Consider the following 24,077-nt stretch of genomic DNA (forward strand, 5'->3'; position numbering starts at 1 on the left):
ACTTTTGCGATAACCCTCGTAATAAGTGTTTTGCTTTTATTTCGTTATACGTTACGTTATAGATATATCAAAATTTATTGTGAATAGTGTGTACAACTTTTGCATCTTAATATCGAAGAAAAAAATATATAAGATATCTCCGCAGTTACGTTCTGCTCTGGAAAATAATAGAGATTGAGGGAAATGGATAAAAGGTAAATTATGTATTTCTTTAAAAGTGTCATAACGAGAAAGTTCTATTTCACCAACCTCAAAATGCTGACCATCAAGGCCTCCACAAATATCAATTTCATGATTTTATTGCACATGTTACTACAAACAATTATTCTACCACGTACGTATTAGTAGTATATACTTTTTTGAATGGAAAATGTATAAATACACTAATTTCTAAATACGAAACTAAGATACCGTTTCAATGCACAAACTTGTAACTGGATTTCATATCATTATACCAATACAGCATTAAAAGTGTGAAATGTCACCAAAATGAGTAAATTCTGAATAATGAATTAAACTACATATACTTGCGGAGTGTCGAACACGAAAGGAATATATGGTAATAGAAGTGAAATCCATTAAACCAGAGATCTACGGTCAAAATTGAAGATATTCCGTACGATATTTCTTTTGAATTTTATTACATTATTTTTTACTTTAAATTATAATAAATAATTAAAAAGAAAAATATGCATTTAAAAAAGCCTGATAGTAAATCTTATGTGGGAGATATACTTCTAACAGGTTACTTACGACTAATATATCATCATGAAAAACACACATTAAAGTACAATAGACATCTAACACAAGATAATCGAGTATGAAGGCCTATAACACTGAGAGGAATGACAAACATTGAATTTCAAAAATTGTTTTTAATAAAAAAAATCGGATTTCAAGGAGTTTGGTTTACCAAGAACTCCTTTATATAATTAGTTGGTTTGTCCATATTTCCTTATGGGAGGCACAAAATCTCAAAAACTACTTTTTGAATCACCAATTTCGATCAGGATATAGAAGGTTCAAAATTGGGAATGGAGTTCGTTGATGGAGATGATCCATTCAATTAATCCAAACAAAAATCCTTTCTTTATTTCTATTGGAATCTATTAGATATCACCCTTATTTAATAGACTAACTGCAGTGCTGTTGGATTAGCGGGTTAGTGTAATATCTCAGGTTGCAAAATACTAATATGTCCGTGAAACACAACGCTAATATGAAACTAAATGACTATCTACTTGACAAATCTAAAAACTTAAATATTTTCTATTTTTTAATCTTTACTCGTCTGAAAGCATACTTTATTTAATTTGAGGTGAAATGCTACATTTAAGAATACCCTTGGTAAAATTTATCTTGTTAAAGACTTTCGTTTACCAGAAACCAAACCAAATTCTTTCACGTGGTGCGTACTGTAACACTACTGGTTGTTGAAGACTACAGATTAAAAAAAAAACATACTCTAAAAACATATGTGAAAATTCGTAAAGAACTACGGAGTTCTCCGTTTAGGATGAACAAAAGAGAATATATGCAGAACATAAACCAATACATTTATTACTTTGAACTTGGTACTCGTACGTATAAACATCGCAAGAGTTATGTGAAACAGTTTAGTCCTCTACTCCCACCACACCAGATTTGACAAATCTCGTACCTGGTGGATAGGTTGCATTGCATGATTTAATGGATTGAAAGCATGATTTGCGCGAAACCTTTAAGCTAATATATCATCTTACCTTCTGCACATATTTTATTTTTGTAACATCTCAAACAGATTATCCTGTATAATTACATGTTCGCAAAAGAAAATGATACAAAATGAAGAATTTCTGAAGGATCGAACATAGATCTTAAAGGGTAATATAGAACTAAAAAAAGTCCATTTCCATTAAGTATTTTAAATGTAAGTAACTAAAAATAAAATTTAGAAGCTTTATTTTACACATGTCGTCTTACGCTGACATAATGAAGCATCATTCCTCCTTTTCAAGCCAATTAACGGGTTTTGATTCCTTTTCATTCCAGTTTTCTCTTCTTGGAGAACTAGTTCCGATCATGTGACTCTGAATTATTTTAGCCAAATTTTGAACATATATAACATTACTTGACTGTGTTCAAATAAGTAAAAAATAATCTAAAGAAATTTCCTAATCAATCTACTTTTAAAATATTTTTCTGCGAGTGACTTAATTCAAATTCATGAACGCATTGCAAGTCACAGCATTCTTCAAAATACTTTTAAAAATGATAAAATTTGTGAATGTAACATTTTAGAAAACTTACTGAATACCATAATCTACAATAGTTCTATTTTAAGAGAGTTATCTATTGTTAAGCAATTCGTCAGTGTTAGCCTAAGCTTCGAAGTTACATTCCTCATCAATCAGAAATTTATTTTTTTAGAACATTGGCCACTTTATTTTGTATAAATTTATAAAGGAAACAAAATTTCGTGCTAAAGTTTTTTTTTTATATTTTGCTCTATTTTCTTGTGTTAAAAAAAGAAAATTGTAAAATATAGTGAACGCTATGAATTACAGGATATACATACAATGTTTTGTTAGACTTTACGAAATAAGTATAACTAATTTAGAAGTTAAATTTGAATCTTTTAGCTCCTTCGTTCTTCCACACGTCCATACAAACACTTCAGCAGACTGAACTATTGAAAGAAGAGGCATCCCAATTATCAGAGTTCCTTTATCCTCCTTGATCTTCCATTATGTTCAGCATATTTGCCACACAGTCTAGCGGAGAATTCGATTAAGTGGGACGTACAAAATTGATGAAATACAAAGGAGATGTGTCAGAAGATTGACAGTTGTTCGTTTGGTTTCTGGAGAATAACCAAGATAGACGATCATTTAAGAGTAGAAATTTGAAGGGTTATGTGAGTTAAAAATAATAGATAATCATTATATTTTTGCTTAAGTGTAAACCGCTTGACAATTAACTATGTATTAGTTACATTAACACGTAATATATTCCTTTACTTACTATTTTCTCAACGTTTGATGCATACAGTATTTTTTTTTCATTGATAAAAATGTAATTGGAGAAATTAGATACTTTGTTTAATATCGCCGCTCGCTCTCTTCAAGCTAAAACAAACGTATGAGTAGTGAAAGCGGAAAATTGTAGATTTGGTAGAATATAAAATGTTGGAGAAAACGTTAGCTGAGGAAACCCACAAATACAAACACAATTTCATATCTCCTGGAATAAACCATCAGATGTAAATTTAACGGAACACTCGCACTAGAGATGAATTTTTCACCACTGAGTCTTTAAGCACCGTTTTTGTATTTGATAAAAGAAAAATTGTTACTGTCAACTTAAAATCTGGTTCGTATTTCAAATAGTCGTATCATTAGAATGAACACTTTCCTTGCTCATGGTCGTGGATTGGATTTTCAGTTGTTATTCATGCAATTAGGATTGGGTGTTAAAATATAAATTGACGACAACATTTTCTGAAAGAAAGACTCGTTTCAAAAAAGAATCCTTTAAAAAAAAGGAATGCAATATTTTAATGAACTCTTTATTTTCTGCAAGTATATTTACATAAAGCTCATTGAAAGGAAAAGGAACTTAAAAGCTGGTAGATTCTGACAAATACGAACACGCTACAACAAAATATCTTCTAAAAAATTTAATATGCTTTTCCAATAACTTTTAATTGCTAGCACATAAAAAATGAAATGTTTTCAATTCAGTCAACCTTGAAGTTCTTTGAATTGGAGCGTCAATTATCGGGGAGTCCAGTTGTGTACATAATTCTCATTTATTGGAACAGGGTCGTTGCCTATTTAAAATAGACACGCAAATAAATAAATGGTCAAAGCTTAGCATTCTAAAAGGGACAAAAGGCTAACGCTCATCAAACAGACCAGCCTGAAGTGTTGTAGGTATATATTTCATTGGTCGGATGCGCGTATTTCCTAGATATACGGAAGAAATAAAATACCCTGAAAAAATTAAAGTTCCACATTTCTCCTATACATGTATGTATATGTGCGTCTTAACATATGTCTACATATGTCTCGCTATTTTTTTTAATCATTTATGCTGTCATATTTGTCAACATAGAAACGCACGTATGAACGAATAGAGACGTTCTATAATTCTTCCTGTACTTTTGTAAAGCATAGTTTGGAAATCTAAAAGTCACATGGTAAATACATATAGTTTACTTTTGCCATGCCGTCAATTTTTACGTTACGATTACGTATTTTTGTGATATAGAAGAACATAAGAAAGAACGCAATATTGTTTTGTTTAGTCCGGAGGCATGCTGAATCCCACTTATTTAGCACAGTCAGGTAGTGTCACTACCAAACTGACAATAAATCAGGCGTAGACTTGAACTTCCGTAAAGTTTACTAATGTATTAATTTTGAGTAGTAATGGGATTAAATTCATGTGCAAATCAGAGCACGCGCAAAACGGATATAAGAATTAAATCAAGAGCAAAAATATCCTATCCTGAGGGCAATATTGGCGAGATGAACGTATCTACTATGAATTCAAATAATACTAGAACAGAACCTACAAACAATCAACTTCAAATCTTAATAAAATCACTATTCTTAGAGATGAATATACACATTAAAAAATGGAATGGTAGAGTTGTATAACAAAGTTAAGTTCTATGTGTATAGCTTTCCAAGATGTAAAACAAGTTGAATGTATTGAATCATTGAGTGAAAGCAAATCTGGATCTGTTTCAAAATTATAAACAATTAAACTTGTTAGAAATGCAAATAAGTGTCAAGAAGAGGGATTGAAGAAAGAATTGTAAAACTGACTGAGTAAGACTGATAAAAATAATCGGGATTTAGTGCGCTCTCTACAAAATTACACTAAGTGATTTTGTAGAGAGCGCACTAAATCCCGATTATTTTTATGATGATGTAGTGAATACCATGTAAGATGTTATGAACAAATCATTAGATATTGATATGTATATAAGAGATTCGATGTTAGACGAAGGAGAGGGAAACTCAGCTGACTTTGTTAATAAGACAATGTTCCGAGAAAAATAACATCCGAGACTCACGAATGTTCAGAACTAACAAGGTAAATAGTTTGAGTTAAGAAATGAAAGTGAATTAGAATGTGTATCACATTCTGAACACTAAACCAATTCTCAACTATATATATATAGGTAGTTTCCAAGAATATGTTGTGTCTATATCTGCAAATATCTAATAATTCTAATGATTATTCACAAACTTCCTCCTCTTCTAGCGAACGAGGTTATAAGTTTACCTTGGAATTATTGGTCGGCTTCTCTAGTAGCGAAAACAAAGGATTAGAAGAAGAAATCTGCGACATTCCCAAAAATTGTGTGAAGTGTTGTAGCATTGTCCTCAAGTTTGGTATTTTGCTGCTAGCTCCGAGGCGCTAGGAAAACACAATGGAGCACGGCGACCTTCTGGTCCTTGGAACTAGTAATACAAACTGTAAACTAGTGCGCAATGTTAAGCCCCATATATCTTTCTAATGATAATCTTCCTTATTTCCAGTGATCATGCTAAAAGTAATTTAAAAAGTCAACTCTGAATGCTTTTTTATCTCCTAGTTCCAAAAACATCTGTTTTCAGCGAAGCTAGTTTTCTGGAAACTGAAGATATTCCAATATTCTCCTTATAGTTTCTATATCTTATCTTCCTTTTAAAATACATGACGTTCACGATTAAATACCCCAGTCCCGCTTCTTCTTCTATATAATAGCAATGTCGCATAAATCAATAATTTATTTAAAACCACTTTTAGCTACAAACAAAACAATAAACAACAATTTGTATATTTGCAGATATTTATACTTGAGTAATTTATACAATCTTTAACTATATAATAACAAGAATTTTAGGAATGATCCAAAAATGCATCAAAAGATTGCGATCTTGGACACTAATTAGTTTTTGGATCAGGAGCCACAAAAGATTTGAACGGTACCTAAATCTAGTTTTCGTATATATATATATATATATATATATATATATATATATATATATATATATATATATATATATTAACGAAATAAGCACATCATACTGAGTTAAGTGATAGTTTGGGTTTGGCTACATTATATGCAGTTCTCCAGATGTAAGGCCCACAAGAAAACTTTTGCCTGAAACATATTGATCAAAAAACAAAACGAATAAAATAATGAAATGAATAAAAAAGAAAAATCTATATTGAAATAGGAGGTATTTACGTATTCGTATGCAAATCAATATTAGTCAGTCTTGCCACTAACACTGTGTTGTGTTGCTGAAATGAGCTTCTCATCAAACGTCAAAGCAAACATTTCGTTTGAAACAACCTAATAGTTGAAATATTTCATATCTTCTTATCTACTTGTTACTATCAAAGATGAACTTTCATCTGAGAAAGAAATGTAACGAAGTTCTTAGTTTAACATCTCACAATAAAATAACTGGTATGGAAGAATTAATAAGATGAAGTTAGCGGAAGAAAACGGAACAGTGCTAGGAACACAGATAAAAATGTTATTGTTCATCATATAATCAAAAGGCTTGGAATTGAAAACAAGGCCCCTCTATAGACAACCGATCCTTTTGAGAATACACTGCTTGGGACAGTAGAAATAGAAGAATTTTAACCTATTAACTTGTAATTTTAGAATCTCAATAAATATCAAATTAAAGCTAATTCCTTTTATGTTTCAAATATAGATGTATAATGTATAATGTTAAATGTTATTGACTTGTATCAACATGTAATTATAAAAATTTAATTCCAGAGGGTGCCCGGGAAATAAGGACGAATTTGAATCTCGCACCATTTTGTCATATGACGGTTGGCAACCGTGGTTTTACCATGTTTGTTATCCTTTATCCTTCCGATTAGTAGCCTGTGTGGTGATCATTGTTGCTTGGTGTTTATTTCGGCATGGAGCGTTTGACAACAAAGCAACGCATCCAAGTGATTAAAAGTTATTACAAAAACAAGAAAAGTTCCACGTCAACCGTTCGAGATTTGCGTGTTACACTTGGACGCAATGTTGCTCCTACTGAATCATCAGTTCGGAAGTTGGTCCTGAAGTTTGAGACCACGGGGTTAGTGTTAAATGTTAAGCAAATTGGAAGACCGCGTTCTGTTCGAACAGAAGTAAACATTGCTGTCATGCGTGACAGTGTGACTGTAAGCCCCATGAAATCAGTTCGCCGACGAGCTCAACAATTGAATTTATCATGAAGTTCACTGCATGAAATCCTGTCGAAAGATCTGAGAATGCATGCATACAAGATTCAACTTACACAAGAGTTGAAGCCTACAGATCATGGAAAGAGACATCGATTTGCTCAATGGGTATTGGCTCGACAAGCGGAGAACGAGAACTTCAAGACAAGAAAAATTTTCTCAGATGAGGCACACTTCCATCCCAGATGAGGCACACCAGATGTTTGGGAACGCGTCATCGCAAATTTCAAAGAACGCATTGCTCATTGCCGTGCAGCCTTGGGTGGTCATATGCCGGATACAATTTTTCACACATAAATGTGAGAAATTACCTAATGTGTATGTATACATAAATGGGAGAAGTTACTCGTGTTTATTAATTTTTATTTCAATATATTTTATATTAGTTTTATAGCACTTTAATATTCGTCCCTATTTCGCAGACACCCTCTACAATATGAGTTAGAATCAAATAAAGAGAGAAAATCTCCAAATAGGGTCTATAAACACATGACGTTTAACTCGATATATACGTGAGGAAAGATCTTCAGGTGTAGTTAAAATGCATAATACAGTCGTATTAAGGTATGATATGGGAATATAAAATTTTAGGTTGGCATAACACAAACGGATTTCAAGATGAAAACAATGATATCATTAACGTCTTCTTCATAAATATAATATCGTACTCATCACTTATAGAAGAAGGCAGAAAACATAAAATTTTCCTTTTTTGGCAATCTCCTATTAAGTATTCTATTGATGTGCATCACTAGTATAATAATAATAAAGATATGAAGTGTATAAATAGTGTAAGTAAACCGTTCAACTTGAAACAATGTTTTTTCAATCATTATTTCTTCAGCTTATATTCATTGGATAGCCTTACTTTCAAAACAGGTGAACATGATATACCAATCTTAGAAAAACACTCAGTGACTTCCATACCAAAAAATCAAGACTCAACTAAAGACGTTAAGTTTATACAACTTTCATTGATTAAGTCATTCATTCAATAACTTTCTGGCTGTCTTGTGATACTATTTTGTAATTAATTTTATATTAATTTTTAAAGTATATCACATTGCTAGCAAGTGTGCCCACCCATCAAAAAACTTGTACATTCATCTGTGGTACACAATGGTACGTTTTGACGATTTGGCACAGCAAAATCTTAAAATATACACAATAATGACTCTAAACACTTCCAGGAACATCACTCTCATAAATTCAGCTGGTAACAAACTGGAAAACATGATGCACACGCTCGGTGGAAAGTAATGGTAATCGTTTCCATCTTTGTTGACCACTGATGACCCTTAGTTTTTTTTTTTTTTTTAATTTTGAAAATGAACGCTCCCCGCTTGCAGTTGTGACAGAAACGGTCATAAATAATGTAAAAGCTAAACAGACTTTCGGAAAACTGGACAAAAAATAGTGAATGTACATTATAAGAAGAGAAACTACTTCACTGGTTGTTGTCACGAGATTTTATTATTAAGTGTCGAGTGAATACTTAAAATTCCTCGCTAAAGTCTCATAAGTTCGTTATGGTAACTACTTACGATTTAAAAATCAAGAAAGGTGTTATTCTTGACAACATTCTTTAATAGTAAGAGGAAGAGTTAGAAATGATTTTAAAATAATAGCCACAAGAAGGTGTAAGTAGATTGGCGATAGCTTTTATTATGTAAGATCATTACTGCATAAAGATTCAAAATGAATGTGTATAAATTATTCACAAAACCATTTTTTAAAATTTTTTTACACTATCATAGTTTGTGTAATAGTTATGCAGATGTTCACTCCAGAAATATTTCGTTCTTCCTTTTCACCCTTTGTCCCCTTCCACTGTCATTAATTTCTTTATACTTCTAGGTTTGCGTTGTGTTGTGATTATCGTATTCACAGTTGGCCTTAGCCTTTGCAAAGGCCTAGGGCGAGAGATTTCTGCGGGGTTCTCCGTCAGTCACATCACACAGTATTAGAAGTCAATATGCCGACGACAGAATATCGCCTGTCAAAAACCGTCAAGAAAAATATATATAATACTATTCACGATTTTAGCGATATTTTCGTTTACAAATGGTAATATTGCAAAATTGCTTAACATAAGAATACCTCATGTAGAATCAAAAATAATGGAATAACACTTGGTTTTAATTCTTATATATACAGGGTGGAAGGGAACAAGACTTCGCGAGGTGATTCTACAGCTAAAAGCAAAGGAAAAAGTTCCTATAAACATAGGTCCAACACGACGCGTTTTCAAGCAGCAGCCGTGCGACTTTTCGCCGGCCTCCTTCTTCTAAGTACAATATCTGCCGAACAAATAGATATATTGACATCAGGTCGAAAGAATGTAAAGAAAGTCATACCCCACCAAAATGATGGCACAAACAGAAAAAAGCAGAGCTAACTCTACAAGGGGACCCCCAAAGGAAGAAGGGGATTCACCAAATGAGATGCAGTAGGGGACGTGAAAATGAATAATACGTACCAACTTAAAATGACATGGTTATGTTTAGCGTGCGTATTGAATGATCGACTGGAACGTGCAAATGGAGATTCCCCACTGCAACGTCGGGGAGCAATGTATACGACAGAATACACCACGAACGAGGTGGTTTGTTAGATCGACGGTGCGGTATTGTTTCTGACAGCATCCAAAACAGAAAAGTGTGTGTACGATTGCTCAATAGTCAACACTCTCCCTCGATTCCGCCAAACTGACGAGAAGAGAAGTAAACACGTCCTTTCTGCGTTACCGTGGGTCCAATAAATCACCTCATTCATGGTGTATTCTGTCGTATACATTGGTCCCCGACGTTGCAGTGGGGAATCCCCATTTGCACGTTCCAATCGATCATTCAGTAGGTACACTAAATATAACTAGGTCCTTTTACGTTTGTACGTATTATTAATTTTCACGTCCCCTACTGCATCTCATGTGGTGAACCCCCTTCTCCCTTTGGGGAGTTCCCTTCTGCAGTTTGGTTTGCTCTTTTCTGTTGGTACAATCATTTTGGTGAAGTATGATTTGTTTTCATTGCTTTGACCCGAAGCTAACATCTCTATTGCTAGCCTTGAATTTTGTAAATTCATTTTAAATATTTCTTTCGAGATGAATCCTGAATGCTAAGTCGTAAGAAGCTAGAAACTAAAAACAGGCTAATAAGTAACTCTTCTAAAATATATTCTTAGCGCTGTTGTTATGCTCAAATTTAAATCTGAGATAAGCCGTCAATATTTGTTCCAGATTTTAGTTCTTTCTCGAGATCACACCAACAATCTTTGTGACATTTCCTAGATAAGCGTATGCACCTGTGATTCTAGGTTCGGTCCCCAGTGGAAGAGCATCACAATTTGAATGTATGATAGAGTTCGGATTCGCCCTTAACCCTTTTAGGATTTCCGCTTTCTGAGGTAAATTTTAGACTCACTCAAACAGCTACTACTTCCTCATTATTTAACGTACGATAATGGTTTATAGCCCGTTTTTTCAGGATAAAGGAAACTTTCAAACGGTACCATTCATTTGTCCGTATTGTACACCAGAAACGGGGAAATTGGGAAAAAAGCGGGAGTTTTCGAAAGGAAAATGCTTTCGAAATTTTTGCGCCCCTCTGGCCCGAGAACGGATTCACGTAGGATCCGAATGCTTTGCAAAAAAATACGCTGTAGCGCACACAATAGGTGTGCAAAATTTCAATATTTTATTTTGAAAACAGAGGTCGGTAGAAATTTTGAAAGTCTGAAGATGACCCATTTCTTCATATATATATATATATAACATAGTTCAAAAATGTTCTGTATCATTAGTATAACGAGTATTTTCTTTAGTATAACGAGTTCCTTTCCAGTGGTACCACTCACGTGTCCGTATCATACATCTGAACTGGAAAATTAGGGAAAACCCGGATTTCTTTTGAAAATTCCTCCAAAATACTTTGCCCCTCTGGCCCAGGCCTGAGTTGACATAGGGATCTGGATGTTTTTTTTTTCTAAAAAGAAAATACGTTATTACGCACATAATACGTGTGAAAAATTTCAATCTTGTATCTTTGAAACAAAAGGTGGGAAAAATTGTTGAAAATCTCAACTTAGGCGATATATATATAAAATAAAAGTTTTCTGTACTGTTTGGCCTAGAGTCATAGTTCAAACGCCGTTTTCTTTAGTAGAATGAGCCTTTTCCAACAGTCCCAGTTACATGTCCGTATCATACACCTGAACCGGAAAAATCGGGAAAAACTATTTTTTTCTAAAAAAGATCACCCCCTCGGAAGATTTGTACACCTCGGGCCCAGTCCCTTTTTCACGTAGGGATTTCAAAAATATTTGAGAAATACCCAAAAGTGCACACAATCCGTATGCAAAGTTTCAATCTGATATCTTGAAAACAAAAGGCGTGATTTTTTTTTTGAAATTTGACTTAAGAAAAAATAAAATTCACGCCCCTCCGTCCTCACTTGGCGCCGCCAAATTGACCGACCGGTTCCAAAACATATCTAGAGCGTTCTTTGGTTCATACTTGACTTGTCCAATAAAAGGACACGGCTTACATACCTGTTATAGAACCTAAATAAGCGGTCAAAGACGATACTATTCCATGGTAACAAAAGTTACCAAAAATCCTAAAAGGGTTAATTTGTAAGTCCGCGTCTCGTGTAATCTTGGTATTGGAAAGGTACACTAAACTTCAATAAACAAGCCAAAACGAAGCATAGGGACTCGTATGTTGAGAACCGCTCGTAAACATAAAGAAAGAAAAAAAACACGAATGAAAAAGATGATGAAAATGCGGATATTATCATGAAAATAAAAAGACATTGCAGTGACAGTGGGTCAATCATATTCCAAGAGTAAATTACGATAAGTGGGCAAAAACAATCTTTGATTATAACTCAAGATAGAAGAAGCAACCTAGGGAAGACCTTATACAAGGTGGTGTGATGAAAATAAGAAGTACTGTACTAACGATGAAAAGAATCAGCAAATATAGATAATTGTGAGGAAGAGTTCTTGGAGACGTCTATCCAGCAGTGGATTGAAAACAGTTTACTATTTTCAATATAATTTGTTTTCAGAATATAAGGAGACGCTTAGAGTCGCTCTATTCTTTGCAATTGTTCTTTGACAGAGTCAGTCTATTCGGAATTATTCTGTTTCTGTTTAGATAATTCTTTACTATAGTTAACGTCGGATGTTTATTGAATAAATAGGATGTTAGTTGTTTTGAAGCTTTACGTTAATTTCAGCACTGAGGCTCAATAAAAGTAGACCTACAGATTAACGTGGAATCCATACTACATGAGCTCCTAGCGGGAATTGAACTCAGTCCAACGCGTTACTCATGTAGCCAGGTAATAGTTTGTAAAATAAGTGTCAAATTCAGAAACGATTATTTCAATAGTAGTCAATATAACATTTCATATACAATTATCTTTTCCCTAGCAAACAGAAATCGCACTCGCTATTCTATTTTCTGATTACCAGCCAGCGTTAAAGACACTCAAACTAAGCAGGTTGCATTGCATGTTATGAAAACTGAGGAGCTCTCTTGTAGTTAAGTGGATAGCGTACGCGTCTTTGGTGCGGTAGACAGGGTTCGATTCCTGGCAGAAGCACATGTGTTTCGAATCCCACATTAAACTATAGGTCCAAGTCTCGCTGCTAAAGGAACGCTAAAATCGAATCAAATCAACGAAAATTGAGAAATAATGGACCAAGATTCTGCCAATAATATTACTCAATAAACACTGGAAGGTGTACACTGTTCAAAATTCTTTGATTAGTACATTAAGTTGTAATTGTTTTGATTCAGTTCCCCTATTCAGTTGGTAAAACTTTTTTAAAAAATAAAAAAGTCTAATACCAGAATTTGAATTCTCTGGTTAAACTTCGGAGCTTCCTGGGAGTGTAATGATGACGTCACAGAGCACTTCCTTGATGGGTACTGATATAGAGACATACTACAGGCTGAATTGAAGGACAACGGGACTTATTGATACACTGAACATTTAGATGTTATGGGAATATTTTTATTCATGGTTCTTGTGTTGATGTGTTGCTAGTTGACCACTTATAGGACTGTAATTGGTTTGATCATTCGGAATTTTCTAAGCTTCAGAATGTTACTGAATAATGCATAATACGTTGCCCATAAAAGTTTCAAAAATCAATAATATTACTATGAAGTGCGAAGCCCTTCCATGAGAGGGGCCCCGAGCAGTTGCCCGGCTCGCCGTGTACAACGTTTGCCACTGACCATGTAAAATTGATAGCACACGTGCACGAGAACCACTGAGAAAAAAAGTAAGATTGTAACATTAAAAATAGAAACATAGATATTTGCAACTATTTCCAGCATCACTGCTTTCTTTTCCCTTCGACATAAGAAACGTGAATGGACAGGCAAGTTATAACAAAATTTTCAAGTAGAGCAATACAAGTAAGTGAAGTAAATTGCTACTTTATGCATTATAAGTACATGGAATGTACTTCATGAATACAAGAACAGAGAAGAGCAGTGAACAGAGCAAGTCTTCAAGAAATTTAAAAATCCAATTTGAACTAAATAAAAATACATAGACAAGTATTAAAAATTAGAAAGAATAAGGTTAAAATAATACTTACCTCGGCAAGATAGGTAAAACAACTTTTCTTGTGACTGAAGAGAATAGTTTTAAGAATCCCAAAAGATCATCGCCACAGAAATAACACTCTATGATTGGATCTTATTTTGTGCCATGTTAATTTACTCCCCGGAATTTAAATATACAGTATATATACAGTATATATACAGTATATATATATATATCTATATATATATATATATATATATATATATATATATATATATACAGTATATATATATATATCTATATATATATATATATATATATATATATATATATATATATATATATATATACAGTATATATATATATATATATATATATATATATATATATATATATATAATATGTTCTGTGATAGCTTTCGTTTAAAAAATGTAAAATTTTAAAACAACATGATGCATATTTTAGTGTCTTTTACAAGTATTGTCACTACCAGGATTTAAAATCAATCGGGGATGAGAGTGTACTTACCCCCCTTCCCGTTCGGCTTTAAAATGTGTTGTACTGTAATTCTCTTTAATAAATATTTGATTTTAACATGATATAGTGTACGTGTAATGTAGACCACGAGACAAGGAAACTCTCGTCTTGAAAACGAGACAAGAGTCTAGGCAAAAAAAAAGTGCATTTTCAAATTCAAAACAAGACGAGAAATCTCTATAGTCTCGTGGGTAATACTAGTTCATGTAAATCTTAGATCTCAAATACTGTTTCAGTGTTACATGTCTCATAGTATAAAAACTATAGATTTGTAAAATCATTGTACGAACATAATGAAGATAATTTATCAAAGTTTAAAAAAGTCCAAGTCATTAAAAAATATACTCCAATAACAAATATAATTTAAATGTTGTTATACTATACTTTCTATGCATCTCTCGTGACACGGAAGAATTCTGATACAGTAGAGCATCGATTATCCGAACGTCGGTCAACCGAACGACCGCTTAACCGAACTGTGTACTCGCTCGCACCTGTTACTCTCCCACCCTACCGTCCATCATCCCCCTCACTCCCAAATCAAGTTTTCCACAGTAGTCGCCACACTGAGCCACCGCTGGCGGAACATTGCTTCTAATGGGGCCTTCATAAGGCGCTGCTGACCGGCCAAGCCGCCAGTCGCTGTGTTTCAACAATCAGCACACTTCTGTCGGTTTGGCATTGGCTGTAGAAGTAGCGGCAGTATCAAAGCTGTTCATAGCAACAGCTGCGCCAGCTTAGAGTTGAGGCGTGCCGCTCCGCGCATGGCAAATAAACATGTACAGTTCGATTATGCGAACAAACCAGTTTTCCGAACACCCATGTTCCCCAATTACTTCGGATAATCGATGCTCTACTGTAGCTTGAAAAGTGAAATGAAGAAAAAATCAGGGCACAATATTAGTACATAATTTTACGAAACGAAAACGAGAAAAATTTCGAGACAATACGATAAAGAATTCTTCGAGAACCGAGACGAGATTAGACTTTCACAAAATGTAGGGGATTAAGATGAGAAAACCTTATTACTCATCTTGTCTCGTCAGAAAATTGGGCATTATACAAGTGTATGTTTATTGAGGTTGTCAGGAATTCTTAACGCTTTTCTGAGGATTTCACATCATCTTTGGCTTGGAGTTGAAATGGCGTGATAAGAAAGCAGTGAATGTTTCTGCTCTCACTATTTAAAAAAATGTTCCGTGAAAGTTCGTAAAAATACTCAGATTTTTATAAAATACTGTGGGCCTTAATGCAATCTTTAAACCATTTTCCTCATCCAGTACATCATACGGGAAAGAGCTCCCCAGTGGATAAGTGGTTAGCTTACGTGCCTTTCGCAAGGGAGACCTGGGTTTGATTCCTGGCGGGAGCTCATGTGGTTCGAATTCAACGTTAAGCTGTAAGTCCACGTCTCATATAGCCTCGCTGCAGAACAGACGCTAAACTATATATATAGACGCTATACTATACAGTTTAGCGTATATATCTATATATATATATATATATATATATATATATATATATATATATATATATATATATATATATATATATATATATATATATATATATATATATATATATATATTCTCCCATGACTTTTAATTTATAAAGTCTTTAGATATTGTACTTTTCCGGTATGAAGGGTGTATTATACACACGAAACACTATCGCCACTTACTACTGAAAATATTTATATTTTGATGTTTCTACTCGTCCGGTTTCCAAATTGCTCTTGTTGCTAGATTCATCCTGATTAGCAATTGTGTAGTACTTGCTTGCTCGTTTGTCGTACGACCAAGATTAGACAGAGGAGTCGTGACCAAAATACACACTGGATGTCATTCGTTTTAATCGGCCATGTGCACTGAAACTCTAAGATACCACAAGCACACTTCACTGTCAGTTGGCAACGCTGAGTTCAATACCAGTTGTTGTACAATAGGGGGCAGAGAAGTCAGGTGTTGATCAGATGAGCAAAATTTTGGAGCCAACGTGCCGATCCCTGGTTTAATATCTTTAATGTTAAAAATGTTTTCTTGCAAAAATAAAAATTGTACTGGGTCGCGGGTGACCCCTGAACATTTGCCAATTCAGTCACCCTATAGTTGAGCTCCTGGGAAGACACAATTAAGGAATGAAAAAGACATCAAGATAAACGCGATATTGTTCAGTAAGGTAAAATTGGCATATGATATTACATGACAGGATTTCAAGAGACACTGGTTTGAATGAGGAGCTCAAGAAAAGGTGTAATATGAAAATACAATTGAGTTTGTATTTACTTAACGAATTTCCAGTTACAGCCTGCAAGGAAAGTTAGCCCTGGAATTTCTAAAAATCTACAACAAGAACAGTGGCAGAGGAGCCTTGATATTAGAACGCATTACTGTGGTTCTGCTTCCACTCTAAACTGTAGATTCATGTTTGATGTAGCCTTGGTGTAGAAAGAGACGCTAAAATTTCAACCAAACCCATCAACCAGTAACAGTAACAACAGTGGGAAAGGAAGTCAACCAGGCCATATATTCAAAAGTACCATCACGGCATTTGCCTGGTAGAACTGAGGGAAAACTTAGATCAGGATGGCCGGCTACCGGATTCGAACCCGGGACATCCAGATTGCGAAGAAAAACACCAACTACTAGCCTACGAAGAAGAGGATGTAAATCCTCAGAAGGGGAGGACTTAGACCTGTACCTTATCCATTCTCGTCTCTAGGAAGTGAAAAGGAGTGGCTCGGGCATCCTACTACCATCGACAGCTGCCCTGAAAATTTCCGTTGTTTGTTTGGAGAAATATATGTTCAATAAAATAAGCAGTCAAGAATGTAAGGCAAATACAAGTTATCCCCCAAATAAATATCCCGACTTTCTCCTTCTCCTCCTTTGCTTAATGTTCTGTATACGGCCTTAGCTTGAAGACAGGAAAATTATTGAAGTGGAGATATTAAAATGTTTCGGTAGCACGATAAGAAATGGATGAAATGAAAATGACATGAGAACTAGGATTTAAAAGGCAAAGGACAAAAAGGAAGCACTGCTATCACTTAAGAACACATCTATAGAATATAGTGTGTAGCTCTGTAGGGATCAGAAATATGAATACTCCAGAAAAAGGAGAAAGAAAGTGGGAGGATTTCGAGGTGTCGTACTGGAGAAGAAAGGTATGAGCATCATGGATAAGAGCGAGAAGAAGCATAGACATTTAAAAGACGCAAACGAAAACCGATAGATTGTACAAAGTAGCTACGATAAATAAAAGAGGAAATAGCACAATTTGTCATTTAGGCTAAACTAACGTTTTGCTAAAAAGAAAAGTTGAAGAGAGGAAAGACCAAGAAACGTGTATTTGGATCATTAGTAATAACAGCATATCAAAAGATAAAACAGGCACCACAGTACAGGAGAAACATTACTACCTAGGAAATTGACAAGTATTAGTACCTAGGTAGATTTGATAAATATTTGCCTTCAATTTGCCCGAGATAAATTTGGATCTGTATTATTCAATAAGAAAAATCATATCTTAAAAATTGCCATATGTTGCCAGGTAAACATTAGGATTAATTGCGTATAAAGAAAAATGACCTTAGACTCAGTCGCATTGCACTGTCACAAAATTCAGGTTGTCACTACCAGTAAAGATAAATCACTTCAAGTCCGAGACCCTTCCAGTGTATGAAACAATGAATCAGCTATTGTGAAACAATGAAACTCAATTGTGTTTATTGACTTCCACTTGTGCGGAAAAGATTTGTTACAAATAACTTAATTTGGAGAAGTAGGAAACAATATGGCAACATAGCTACAAGTGCAGAAGGGGCAGTGCTTTGACTGTGTGGGTAGGGAATGGGAAAATTAAATGTTATTCCAGTTTAATACAGTATATACAAACATCAACCATAGTAGCCTCTTGCTGTTCAACAGTGAAGAAAACCTTCAGCTAGCATGACACAACTCGTGGTTCGAATCTGAGAATTCCCGATAAGAAGACGAGAACACTAGCGGTTAGTTAGTCTATGATGTTTATTTTTTCTCTCTCTTTCGCTGTTGACAGTGAGCACAATCTAGAGTAGTAAATGGACCAATCAAATCGATAGTACTAAGAAGTAAAGAAGCAAAGCAAAATTGTGCCTTTCTTAACAAGGAAATTGTATTGTGTATGAATATATTTATTTAAATTAAGATGATCTTCTTCCTTCTCATAAAGTAGGCGTTACGAAAATATTTTGCAAATAAGATCTATAATTTCTATTAACTTTTGTATTTTCTCCTTGCTTTTCACAAAATAGTGATGCAGAGAAAAGGAACTAAAAAGAAATTCAGAGCAATTGATAGAGAAAATTGTTTAAAATGTATCTTGTGTGGACACTGTTACTTCTCTTTTTAAATATGCTTATATATTAGCAATAATAAGAACAATCTAGAACGATAATGTTTTTATAGTTAGTGTCAAAGACACTAATCAGTATTTCGAGGACCAGTTTTCGTCGTGTTCTTGGAGCTCAAAGGGAGGCAAATGAAAATATGGCAACAGTGGTGCCATGTTTGGGTAGGAGCTGGGATCGATACTCAGCAGTCCCAGCTCTCCGAACGACCGGGTTCCAGATTCCAGCTTAAGATAGCATGATTTAGCACATCACGCCATACTAAATGCAGAGACGAGAGGGGAGGGCATGAACACCATTGTATGCTCACGTTACCTTTCTTGAAATCGATACTCCAACGTTTAACTGCTGTTCCTCAAGAATGCTATCAAAATTAGCTTCTCCTTACTGCATAGCGATGTGGGATTCCTTATTTCTCCTTCATTGGACTGACCCACTTTCTGTGCAGTTATGAATGTCAATCCAAGCCCAATTAGGACATATCCAATATTCTACCATATTGATATATTTTCAGCGCACCGTTTATTTCGCTCAAAATATTATCCAGATTTGGTAATAGAAAATGCTAGCAATAGAAAGTTTTTGCATTAAAATATTTCTTTAAACTTTTATATCCAAGGCTCTGTATTGCGCTGTTTGACAATTATATAATTGATAGCAACATCGTCGGTGTATATTTAGTTTGGAGATAATGCTATTATATATGGGCTCAAAATAGATTAGCGTTTCCACATCTAATCTAATTGAAAAGAACTGTTGGCAAACACAGCTGAGAATAAAACATGATTTTGAGATTTGAAACAGCTGTTGTTGTTCCCGTTCGTATGGTTGTCAACTTTGATTCTCTCGTGCTGAATGGAACTTGTGTATGTGTATGTTAGGATTTTATATTCTATGAAAAATTCCTTCAGCTTTATTTTTTCTGTGGTCACTTGACGTAGGCGAACGTCTGTCAGTATTGGTTAACGATAGAGTGAAAAGGGCACTACGTTTACCTGGAATTATGTTCTTGTGGGTTTATCTCAGAAACAACTGGACTAAAAAAATGTTATTTTTCCTCCATTCACATTATCTTTCCGAAAACGTCACTCCTGAGAAACAGATACATTCAAGCCTTACAAACGGAACATAAAGTACATCGACAAAGATTTGAAGTAGCAACGTGTGTCATATGATGATTTTCATTATATAAATTGTGACTTCAGTGACAAGGATAATATGTTCCGAACTAAGAACTGTCACAATACACGAAATGTGTCTAAAAACATAAGTACGTACGCAACTGCATAATATGCAGTAAGACTAATGAGAGGAAAGGAATATACATACATATATACACACTCGGTGCTAGTTCTGAAAAGTAGGTGCCATATTAATACAAATGTTTTAGCGACTGGAAATTAGCTAGGCACCAGACTAGTATTTCTAGTCGTTATGGCTATCTGGCAACTGGAACTTTTCTAGCCCTGTGTATATATGCGCATAATACCCTCTTTGTTGGACTACTGGCTTCGGTCTACGTAGTTCCGCGTTTGATTCCAGGTGAGAGAACATTGAATGCATTACACTAAATGAGATTCCGCCTAAAACCGTTGATCGATATCTCATGTACAGATTAATGCACTTTTGCAAACAAACAAAAAAAAATACTTTTCTCTGTATGAAATAATTTTTTATTTTTCAGTTAAAAAATGTGTAGGCTCAAGTTCTATGAAAATTTATCAAACACCAAAGGTAAACGTTTTTGTTTCTTAATTAGGTAGACCCATTTGAATCACGCTTCAGATAATTCTGAACCCTCAGTATCACCATGTGAATGTTAGAATAGTACACATTTGCGTATACAGATTCTATTCAAACCTTCATTTCCCTTCTTATATGTTTCCTTGTTAGTCTTTTCAGTTTGAAATTAAGCTAACAGATATCTGAAACATTGTTAATAAATACATAACATTGTGAAGAAATTTTAAGATATAATTTTCTACTTAATTGCGCAACACCAACGAAAAAAAGTACTGAAATCAAGACAATTTCGACTACACATTCGTTAAGATCCACACTTAAAACCAGAGATTAAATTGTCCTAGGCAAACAGGAAAACAATAATATATAGTACTGCAAAAAGAATTAAAATGTTGCAAAGTATGACAACGTTGTAATGGCATCTGTAGGTTTCAACAGAAATGCAAAATATTCGCATTCCCATTTTTCACCGCACTCCGCTTTCAAATTTACTGGATGTTTTCCAAGCCCTATTTATACTACAGTCAGAGGGAAAAATATATATATGCTAGGCAGTAAAGCTTTTGTTTTACAAGTATGTCAGATAAACAGGTGCATTTGAAGTGCAATGTTCACAATAGTTTACCACATGTATAAATAGTATGCATCTTTCAACACACATAATGAAGTTTTTAACAATAACGAGCTATTTATACTAGACAAACAACTTCAACATTCATTATTACAAAGAACAACGGATCTATTCATTTGAAAACAACAGAAGAAGTTTACAGAGAAGACATATGAAGCTACATAGATAATTATCTACTTATGTTTAATGGTAATAACGTAATTTTTTACAGAATGAAAGTTTATCATCTATTTATAGCAAAGCGTACCATAACTAAACTTTCTGTCATTACAACCCATGAAAGATTAGAGTAACAAGACAATTTCTAGCTTGGTAATGTAGTCAGCATACTGAAAACTATTGTCGTTATTTCAGGCTTAGTGTACCGCAGTTCTCCAACTCTTAATGAAAGTAGCTTCCGAATTTTCTCACGATGCTGGATCGTCACTGAAGTTTGTGCTCCACCGGAAATCGTACGCCGAACCACGTGCATCAAAGGCACTCGCGTTACACGGTAGCACCGTATTATAACTACTTTTTAAAATGTTCAAGTAAACTGCAGAGAATAATCAAAACTTAATGAAATAAAATATATTTAAAAGCAATAATGAAACCGCTAAAAATAAGTAGATAACAACAAAAGTGCTAAAAAGCAAAAAATGATGATAATAAAACGCTTAGAAGCAGAAAATATTTCATCGCTACTATCAATAAGAAATGTTGAAATTTAAATCAAACCAAACAAATTAATGTCATAAAATTATCATATAAACTGGTTTTATATTAGAGTTAACTTGTTAGGCTTGACGCAGAATTAACTTTTTTTCTTTTTTAAAAATAATGAATTATTTTGTGCTTTTAAGGGCTTTATTACTATTATTATTTTCTGCTTATAGACCTCTTATTGTTTTCAACTTTTTAGTGCTTTTGCTAAAGTCGGTTAATGTCGTTTCTTTAAGAAAAAAATATTTAAATACCTGGTTTATAGTGGGTTTTTCAAGACAGTTATTTTTCTTTTAAGTTTTTTTTAATATTTCCACTTTTTTCTGTACCCCAAGAGTTTAGTTAGAAACCTAAAAAGTTCATATGGACCTATGGCAAAATAAAGTGGATAGTTTCAGAGCTAAAGCTGTCCAAAATCGCGAAAAAGCTAAATTTCAATATGCCCTATTTCGAATTCCAGAAACTGTGGATGGTGGTCCTTATCAGCGTAAAGGAAGCCACGCATACACAATCCAAAAATGCATATTTCATCAATTGTCAATAGGTGTTCCCTACAGGGTGTAATACTCAGATATGTTTTCAATAGTGTATTCAGATATACCCTGATTTCAAGAATGGTCCAAAGTAGGAAGGAGGTAAACCTTGACATCAATGGATACCCAATGCTTCGGAGGGGAGGCAGAAGAGTTAGAAGGCGAGTGTTCCATGTTTCTTTGTGTTCGGAACAACGTGTGATGATATGTATTTCGTTACGACATATTTCACGTTTTCTTCACTTATAAGCGTGAAAGAAAACATCGCACCATGCGTTTTTAGAGTATGAGAGACCGTGCTGCTGACGATCCTTAACACTTCTGACATCACGCCAAAGGATTCCTTGTTCACTGCTATCAAGGCTTATCGCTTGCCTACTTTAGACCAATCATAAAGTCAGAGCATATCTCAAAATTCGGTTGATGGCATGTCTGAGAATTTCACCCTGCAAGGAGTAATCTGTACACCCATTGAACACTAATGAAATCTACATTTTTGGATTGCGTATGCGTGACTTCCTTTATGCTGGTAAGGACCACCATCTACAGTCTCTCGAATTCGAAATAGGACCTCTTGAAATTTGTCTGTTTTGCGATTTTGGACAGCCCTAGCTCTGAAATTATGCACTTTTCACCATAGGTCCGTATGCATTTTTTTCTTATTTTGATGTGAGGAATCATCTCCTGAAGTTTGTAGGTGTAGTTTATGAACACCCTGTGTATATATATGGGATAGACAAAAAATCTAAAAACACTTCATACAGGACACGTAAGTTTGGCCCTCCACTGTACAACACCTGTTGCGATTGCCGATCTTTTCTTTTCTTTTTTTTTCGATGTGTCATGTCGACCTTCTTCTTCCGTCAGCAGTAACCCGTTCACCTGTGAGTGCTGTGGTTTGAAAGTGGTGCGGTAAAATGGGTGACCTGACAGACTTCCAAGGAGGCATGATCGTTGGTGCCCGTCTGGTTGGAGCTTGGGTGGCAACAGTGAGGAACATTGTGCGGGTATCGAAAACCACTACGTCCAATGTCACGAGGGCATACACAATTCATGGGCAAACGACGTCTGCAAAGCACACCAGTGGTCGAAAGACAATCCTGTCAGATAGGGACTGGAGGGCATTAAAACGGATTGTAGCAGCTAAAAACAAGTCCATTGCAATGAAAATTACGTCTGAACTCAATTACGGCCTACAGAACCCGGTTTCATCGAAAACAGTGCCACGGGAACTCAATAAAATGAAATTTCATGGCAGGGCGCTATCGCCAAACCCCTGGTCACAGCAGTAAATGCGAAGAGGTGTATCCAGTTGTGCAAGAACCACAAGGCGTGGACTTATGAGCAGTGGAAACACGTAATGTAGTCCGATGAATCGACCTTCACCTTGTTTCCAACAACCGGTCGTGTTTACGTATGGAGAACACCGTCGCAGGCCTATGATACAGACTGTCTGCTCCCAACTGTAAAGCATGGTGATGGTTCTGTTACAGTATGGGCAGTGATATCGTAGTTTTCTGCAGGTCCTATCATAGCTCTGTGTGGAATGATGACTGCTAAGGCGTATGAGGCCATTTTGGGGGACCAGGTTCTACCCATGGCCCAAATATTGTTCCCTGATGGTGATGGCATCTACCAAGATGATTTGGCACCCTGTCACGTTGCAAAAACGGTGAAATCATGGTTTGAGGAGCATGACCAGGAGCTATCACACCTGCTCTGGGTCCAAAATCACT

At 34.9% G+C, this 24,077-nt stretch overlaps 1 protein-coding gene across 4 annotated transcripts in view; it reads right to left on the reverse strand.

Moving 5' to 3' along the window:
- Window positions 1-24,077, reverse strand: part of Shal (Potassium voltage-gated channel protein Shal) — a 404,769-nt gene that overhangs the window by 323,535 nt on the left and 57,157 nt on the right. The gene's annotated exons all lie outside the window — the stretch shown is intronic.

The sequence above is a fragment of the Thermobia domestica genome, chromosome 6 (genome assembly GCF_964235325.1).
Source record: "Thermobia domestica chromosome 6, izTheDome1.hap1.1, whole genome shotgun sequence".
NCBI lineage: Eukaryota > Metazoa > Arthropoda > Insecta > Zygentoma > Lepismatidae > Thermobia > Thermobia domestica.